Source organism: Geotrypetes seraphini, chromosome 2, assembly GCF_902459505.1.
Source record: "Geotrypetes seraphini chromosome 2, aGeoSer1.1, whole genome shotgun sequence".
Taxonomy (NCBI): Eukaryota; Metazoa; Chordata; class Amphibia; order Gymnophiona; family Dermophiidae; genus Geotrypetes; species Geotrypetes seraphini.
The window spans coordinates 308,406,493-308,415,369 of record NC_047085.1 but is presented as its reverse complement, the minus strand read 5'-3'; the positions used below and the strand labels follow the sequence as shown (position 1 = coordinate 308,415,369).

Sequence of the window (8,877 nt, the reverse complement as noted above, 5' to 3'; positions counted from 1 at the left end):
ATACAGTCATAACCTGCACATAATATCCATACTCCCCTCAAAACAAGGTTATCTAAGTGGTTTACAATCAGGTACTCAAGCATTTTCCCCATATGTCCTGATAGGCTCACAGTCGTACCTGGGGCAATAGAGGATCAAGGGGCTTGTGTAGGGTCACAAAGAGCAGGGTGAGGTTTGAACCCACAACGTTAGCTCTATTCATGGTCAGTTCAAAGGTACTGCAACAGCCAGTACTTTGATACTTCCAATATTGTTTTCCAATAGGTTCTATGTTAATGATTCTAAGCCTCTGCTCTATGATGGGCACTCTGGTGTCTTTGAAAAGGACAAATCCATCCTCTTTGTTGGAAGGGAATCTGTTAATGTTCATTCCCAATGGTGTCTCTCAGTGCTGAGGGTAATCCATAAAATTAAATAACTCAATTTTGACAATATGCCCTGGCTGGGATTCCCAACCTCCATAAAGAGGAAAAGGCAAACACACCAAAATTAAAAAAAAACTAAAGATGACCAAAAAAAAAAAAATCTGAGTAGTGAAGTTACAGTTAGAGGAAAAAGATTTGTTTCATGGAAAAAATACAAGACAGGCAGTTCTGTATGACATTGTGAATCAGGAACTTGTAGACATGGTAAGGGCCCTTCAAAGACCTAGAATCTTTTTTAGATTGATTGAGAGATCTTTTTCTTACTGGATGATGTCACTCATCTGTGAAGCCACATAATCCTGCTTGACCTTGGAAGAATCTAATTTTAGATCACCAGTTAAATACATTTATAATTTATTTGACTCAAGTTTAATATATCCCTATAAACTAATAATTATTCTCTTTGGATATTTTATTCCCTTTTTCAAAAAATTAAAAACAGAAAAAATATTGGACACTGTAAAAATATTTATTTATTTATTTTATTTTCAGCTTAGCTGTTCAAAACAATTTGGAATGATATAAAACACTCAGGAAACATACACACTTCCACAGCACCAATTAAGACATCAAAATAATGGCATAAGCAATATCACAGATCCCCTGCTGCTTCCTAGAAAAATATTGAGAAGTACGCCTAAGCACATTTTCTTCAATCAGGCAAAAGATGCTTTAATTCAACTATGCATGCCATGGGGCAATTAAGTCATTCACAGGATGTGCATAATGTGTAGGAACCCCCCCCCAAAAAAAACAAACAAAAAAACCCAAACAAAGCCCCAAAACAAAATATGGGCATCTTATTCTTGCATGAAATTCCACATTAATAACCTTTTTATCACATAGGCAGATTAAACAATACAATGGCATGCTACAGAACCCATAGACCTCTTAGCAAAAATAAGTGGGCTAAGTGGACCTAAACCTGAAATAAAATATTTTTAGTCATCACAACTGCACCACCAGAATAGACACAAGGCAGACATACAGGTCAGGCAAATATATAAAACTGGTAGTAATATGCTTAGCATATTGTAAAAACATCTTTATTGAATATGAATAAAAAAACTTGAAATGCACAGAATTATAGACTTCAACATAGAAAAAATAAATAAGTTGGAAAGCTATTTGGCTATGATAGCATAATTCACAGTATTTAAAATAGCAGAATATATATGGGCATGTTTTCCTATAAAACTGTGCATTTCAGTATATTTACTATTTAAGGAATGCTTATTCCCCCCCCCCAAAAAAACCTGTTGTACCAGAAAACACATTTGTAGGTCAATAAGGTTCCCTTTGAAATCCTACATAAGACAACCGTAGTGTGCATTAGGTTAATGAGGTCCATGCTGAAGATATCACTCTAATTCACAGATGTTCCTTCTGTGTCACTCCTCCTTATTCTGAGAGAAAAAGAGATTATGTATGTACCCTGGTAAGCTCTTTCCAGTAGATAGGCGAGACATTCTAGACCAGGGGTGTCAAAGTCCCTCCTCGAGAGCCACAATCCAGTCAGGATTTCCCCAATGAACATGCATGAGATCTATTTGCATGCACTGCTTTCATTGTATGCTAATAGATCTCATGCATATTCATTGGGGAAATCCTGAAAACCCAACTGGATTGCGGCCCTCGAGGAGGGACTTTGACACCTCTGTTCTAGACAGATGGGTAATATCCCTATAGCTGCGTGCATCTGCAGAAGGAATCCATGCTAGATTTTTCCTCTTGCCTCTACTGTACTTTACTGGGCTCCTAAGCTCCACCTGCAGTTAGTACCCAAGCATTGAGAGCCAACCAATACACGTGAAGTAGAGGCACCTGTAGCAACAGGCTTAAAAACCAAACTGTTTTGCGCAAGAATTAAATCAAAGAGTAATGTTAACCACTAGCAACGGCTTCAAAGGAGCTCAGAAACTACTTCCATATAAAAGTTAAACATATATGCAAATTCTTCTCAGTCCTAAGGGCTGATATGCATCCAAGAAGCAGCTTGGAGAAGCATAAACAGACTGAAACAGTAGGCAGGCACAGGAAGGACTGGGCGGGAGTCTAGAATGTCTCACCTATCTACTGGAAAAGAGGGTTAAGTACAGAATTTCTTTTTCCAGTACAACAGAAACATTCTAGACAGATGGGACCTACAAAAGCAGTCCCCATAAAGCTAGGGCAGACTTGCTGCGCCGACCCTTAAGACCAAGGACCCAAAGGCAGTTTTATCTTGCCGCCACATCCACTCTGTAAAACTTGGTATACGTGAGACGAGAAGACGACTTTGCCACCCTGCAAATCTCCTCATGGGAGACAGATCTAGCTTCAGCTCATGAAGAAGCCACACTCCTGATAGAATGCACCTTGATGGAAATAGGGGACTATCCCCAGAAAGAATGCAGGCTGACAAATGACCCTATGGATGCATCTGGAAATCATGGCTTTGGAAGCGGGAATGCCCCGCTTAACTGAATGAGTCAGCACAAACACACGTCAGAGAAACGAAACTAGTTAGTGACCTCCAGATAACGGAGAAGTACTCTGCGCACATCCAGCTTCTTCAACAGACGATCTTGTGTCCTGGAACCAGCAGGCTGGAAGGCAGGCAAACGCACTTTCTGATTAACATGGAAGCTGAAACCACGTTCGGCAGAAAGGAAGGAACCGTCCAAAGGGAAACCCCAGTCTCTGAAATATGGAGGAAGGGTTCTTCTGCATGACTGAACCTGTAGTTCCAACGCACATCGTGCAAAAGTAATGGCAACCAGAAAAATGGTCTTTAACATCAAGTCCAAGAAAGAAGCCTCTTGAAGAGACTCAAAAGGAGCCTTGGTAATGCTAGACAGCACCAGGTTAAGGTTCCAGGAAGGGAAAGATTGCTTAACTGGCAGCTGGCACGAAGAGTCTCCTTCAGAAAACTAGTGACATCAGGATGAGCAGCCAACAAGGATCAACGTTCCCGGGATCTAAAGCAAGAGAGCCCGGCCACCTGAATCCGAAGAGACACTACAGTTTGGTCTTTATCCAGGCCAGCCAGAAGAAAGGTGAGAATCACAAGATCAGGGTTGAATAAGGGTCCATCTGGTCTTGGGCGCACCAGTGTTCGAAGGCCTTTCACACCTTAGCATAAACAGAAACGGTGGATGACTTCTTAGACTTGAGAAGAGTATTAATAGCCATAGCAGAATATCCTTTGTGCTCTAAGGCTGCGTGCTCAAGAGCCATGCCATAAGAGCAAAGTGACCTGGCTCCTTCATGAATACTGAACCCTGTGTTGGTAGGTCCAGATGGGTGCTCAGCTGAAGGCTGCAACCTTTGCGCAGACGCATCAAATCTGCATACCATGGTCTGTGAGGCCAATCTGGAGCCACCAGAATGATGCGGCCCGGATGGACTGCGATTTGCCGAATGACCCACCCTATCATTAGCCAAGGAGGAAAGACATACAGAAGAATCTCCCGAGGCCACAGCTGCACAAGACCATCAAGCCCCTCACTTCCAGGCTCGTATCTTCAACTGAATAAACAATCTATATTGTTTCTCACCGTGGCCATAAGGTCGAAGCGTGGCCGACCCCACTGCCAAACTAGGGCTCAGAATGCCGCTGTGGACAAAGTCCACTCGTCTGGATCCAGAATCTGTTTGTTGAGAAAATTTGCCTAAACATTGCCATCAGTGCTAGGAGGTGAAATTTCACCAAAAGAAAAAGGCAGGCAGGCTTCCTGAGCCAGAGGAGAGCTTTTAGTCCCTCCCTGGCAATTGACATAGGCTACTGCTGTCGCATTATTGGAGAAGACCCTGACTGCCTGGCCCTCCAGAGTCTTCTGCAATCGCATCAGAGCTAGCTGAATGGCCTTGAACTCCAACCGGTTGATTGACCATTTCCTTTTAGAGGGCGTCCAACACCCCTGAACAGGGCAATGATTGCAATGGGCTCCCCAGTACTGAAGGCTGGCATCTGTCATCAGCACGATCCAGGATACAATGTGTAGCAGTACGCACCTGCAAAGCGACTGCGGGAGAAACCACCAGTCCATGCTTGCTCAAAGTTCCAGAGTCCAAGGAAGATAGGCCTGTAAGGCATCCCTGTGCGGAGCCAAGTGAGAGAGCAATGCATGCTAAAGAGGACGCATGTGCGCCCTTGCCTAAGGAATCACATTCAACATGGCAACCATGGATCCCAGAAAGCACAGTTACTTACCGTTAAAAGGTGTTAGCCAGGGACAGTAGGCAGATATTCTCACATGTGGGTGACGTCATCCATGGAGCCCCGGTACGGACAAAATTGCATCACCGTTTTAAGAAATTTAGAAAGTTTGCGATAGCCCACACTGCGCATGCGCGAGTGCCTTCCTGCCTGATGAAGGCGCATGGCTCCTCAGTTCAGTAAGCCAGCTAAGAAGCCAACCAGGGGAGGTGGATGGGTTGTGAGAATGTCTGCCTGCTGTCCCTGGATAACACCTGTTATGGTAAGTAACTGTGCTTTATCCTAGGACAAGCAGGCAGCACATTCTCACATGTGGGTGACCTCCAAGCTAACCAGAATGGGATGGTGGAAGTGTTGGCCTTTTAGGAAAATAAAGTTTATAATACTGACTGGCCGAAGTACCCATACTGTCTGAAAAAAAGATTCCAGACAATAATGTGAGGTGAATGTATGAACTGAGGACCAAGTAGCAGCTTTGCATATTTCATCAATAGGAGTAGAACGGAGAAAAGCTACTGAAGCTGCCATAGCTCTAACTTTGAGCTGTGACTCGACTCTCCAGTTGCAGCCAAGCCTGAGCATAACAGAACAGAACGATATGCAAATAGCCAACTAGTTGGAAATTGTTCTCTTCGAAACAGGATGCCTCAACTTATTAGGATCAAAGGAGACAAAAATTTGAGGAGATGTCCTATGCGGCTTTGTTCTGTTAAGATAACAGGCCAAAGCCCGATTGCAGAAGAGCCGTTTCTCATGGATGAGAATGAGGCTTAGGAAAAAACACTGGAAGTACAATCGATTGAGATGAAATTCAGTGACAACCTTTGGAAAGAACTTCGGATGGGTTCGAAGTACAAGTTTGTCATGGTTGAACACTGTAAACGGTGGATCCGCCACTAGTGCCTGAAGTTCACTCACTCTTCTGGCAGAAGTGAGAGAGATGAGGAAACAACTTTCCAAGTTATGTACTTGAGATGAGCCATAGACATTGGTTCAGATGGAGGCTTCATCAACTGAGCAAGAACCACATTGAGATCCCATGCCACTGGAGGTGGTTTAACATTGAAAAGTCCTTTAATGAATCTGGAAACCAAAAGGTGAGCAGTGAGAGGTTTACCATCGACTGGTTGATGAAAAGCAGTGATAGCACTGAAATGGACTCTGATAGATGTAGATATTAGCCCAGAGTCAGATAAATGAAGAAGATAATCCAAAACTAGTAAAACTGCAATGGATTTTGGATCATGATGATGTATAATACATCAGGCAAAAAAGTGTGTCCACTTTGGTTGATAACATTGTTGAGTGGCAGGTTTTCCAGAAGCTTCTAATATTAATTGAACAGGCTTGAGAGAGACAAAGATCAGCAGAAGTCAGCCCAAGAGATACCAAGCTGTCAGGTGCAGAGACTGCAGTTTGGGGTGCAGAAGAGATGAGATCCTTGATTCTGTGTGAGAAGCGATGGAAAAATTGATAGAGGTATTGGCTCTTTGATATTGAGTTGAAATAGAAGGAAGCACCAAGGTTGCCTTGGCCAATAAGGAGCTATGAGAATCATGGTGGCTGATTGCTGCTTGACAAGCGTCTTTTGAATGAGAGGAATGGGAGGAAATGCATAGAGAAACTTGAGCATCCAGTCCAGAAGAAATGCATCCACCTCCAGGCGACGAGAGTACTCTCTGGAGCAAAATTGGGGCAACTTGTTGTTGTGGGGAGACGCAAACAAAGCCACCTGAGAGGTGCCCCATTGAGAAAAGATGGGACGGAGAGCTGCAGAAGTGAATGCCCATTCATGAATTTGAAGAATTCGGCTGAGCTTTGAGATAGATGTTGCAAGCAGTTGCACAAAGCCAAATCTTTTGAGCCTCCTGACAAAGAAGGAGGGATCCTGTGCCTCCTTGCTTGTTTATATAGTACATGGCTACCTGATTGTCACGTGCGAAGCAAGAGAGAGAGAGAGTCGATGGTTCGGGAACCGGTATACCCAGAGGATACTGTGCAAGAAGATAGAGGGAAAGACTCACCGGATTATAGGCAAGAGAGATCGAAAAGGACACAAGAGGGAAGAAAATGCAAGAAAGGAAAAAGCTGCAAACTCAAGTGTATGTACACAAACGCAAGGAGCCTTACAAATAAGATGGGTGAATTAGAAGCCATAGCACAAAAAGATAACGTTGACATCATAGGCATCACGGAAACATGGTGGACTGAGGAAAACGTCTGGGACACTGTGCTACCGGGATACAAACTATACTGCAGAGACAGAGTGGCTCAAAAAGGTGGGTGTGTTGCCATATACGTCAAAGAGGAAATTGAATCTGCTGGAGAGAACACGCCACAACTGACGGATAAGTTAGAGTCTCTATGGGTCAAAATTCCAGGAACAAATGGCCTGGAAATGAAGATCGGCATCTACTACCGACCCCCAGGGCAGTCCAAAGAAATTGATGGAGAAATGACAGACGAGATTAAACGCAACTGCAAGGGAGGCAACACAGTTATCAAGGGTGACTTCAACTATCCGGGAATAGACTGGAACCTAGGCACCTCCGGCTACATTAGAGAGACCAAGTTCTTGGATGCTGTAGGCGATTGCTTCCTGGAACAACTTGTCAAGGAAAATACTAGAGGAAATGCAATTCTGGACTTAATTCTAAATGGCCTGCGAGGACCAGCACAAGATGTAGAAGTAGAAGGGACGCTGGGAAGCAATGATCACAATATGATCCGCTTTGATTTGGCGCAGGGGAGAAACATCGGTCCAAAACGACAGCCACGGCACTGAACTTCCGAAAAGGGAATTACGAAGGGATGAGACTCATGGTAGGGAAGAAGATTAAGAAGAGGATAAGCAGTGTAAAAACGCTAGAGCAAGCTTGGTCCCTTTTTAAGGACACAGTCACCGAGGCGCAAAATATATATATACCGTGTATCAACATGGGATCCAAGAGGAAAAAGAACAAAGAACCGGCGTGGCTCACTGTAGAGGTGAAGGAAGCGATCAGAGACAAGAAAACTTCATTTAAGGAATGGAAAAGGTCAAAAACGGATGAAAACTGGAACAAGCACAAACAACATTAACGCAGGTGCCATAACGCGGTAAAAGGGGCCAAAAGAGACTACGAGGAAAAAATAGCCAAGGAGGCGAAGAACTTCAAGCCGTTCTTTCAATATATTAAGCGGAAATGACCCGCAAAGGAAGTGGTGGGACCGTTGGATGACCATGGAATAAAAGGAGCACTAAAGGAAGACAAAGCAATCGCTGACAAACTGAACACATTTTTTGCATCTGTATTTACCGAAGAAGATGTACACAGCATACCGGAACCCATCAGGCTATATGCTGGAAACAAAGACGGAAAGCTGACAGGATTGACGGTCAGTCTAAAGGAGGTATGTAGGCAGATTGATAGGCTTAAGAGCGATAAATCCCCGGGACCGGATGGCATCCATCCGAGGGTCATCAAGGAACTAAAAAGGACCATAGCTGAACTGCTTCAACTAATAGCCAATCTGTCGATCAAATCGGGAAAGATTCCGGAAGACTGGAAGGTAGCGAATGTTACACCTATCTTCAAGAAAGGTTCGAGGGGAGATCCGGGGAACTACAGACCGGTGAGTCTGACCTCTGTACCGGGAAAAATGGTAGAGTCACTGATAAAGGACAGCATGATTGATCACCTTGACCAGTCAGCACGGTTTTAGCAAAGGCAGATCGTGTTTGACGAACTTGCTGCACTTCTTTGAGGGAGTAAACCGACAGATAGACAAGGGCGATCCAGTCGACATTTTATATCTGGATTTTCAGAAGGCGTTCGACAAGGTTCCGCATGAACGACTACTTCGGAAAATTGCAAGCCATGGAATTGAGGGTGAAATACTCACGTGGATTAAAAACTGGCTGGAGCATAGGAAACAGAGAGTGGGGGTAAATGGACAATACTCGGACTGGAAGAGCGTCACCAGTGGGGTGCCGCAGGGCTCAGTGCTTGGACCCGTGCTCTTTAATATCTTTATAAATGATCTGGACATAGGTACGACGAGTGAGGTGATTAAATTTGCGGATGATACAAAGTTATTCAGAGTAGTAAAGACGCAGGGGGATTGCGAAGATCTGCAACGTGACATAATCAAACTCGAGGAATAGGCATCGACATGGCAGATGAGGTTCAACGTGGATAAGTGTGAAGTGATGCATGTCGGTAACAGAAATCTCATGCACGAATACAGGATGTCCGGGGCGGTACTTGG

The 8,877-nt window shown here is 44.0% G+C and overlaps 1 long non-coding RNA gene across 1 annotated transcript; it reads right to left on the bottom strand.

Moving 5' to 3' along the window:
• Nucleotides 1-893: 893 nt before the first annotated feature.
• Nucleotides 894-4,720, bottom strand: LOC117353713. The gene is made up of 2 exons (XR_004538004.1): nt 2,081-4,720; nt 894-1,918 (listed from the first exon to the last, which is right to left on the bottom strand). It is a non-coding gene; the product is annotated as an uncharacterized LOC117353713 (long non-coding RNA).
• Nucleotides 4,721-8,877: the final 4,157 nt, after the last annotated feature.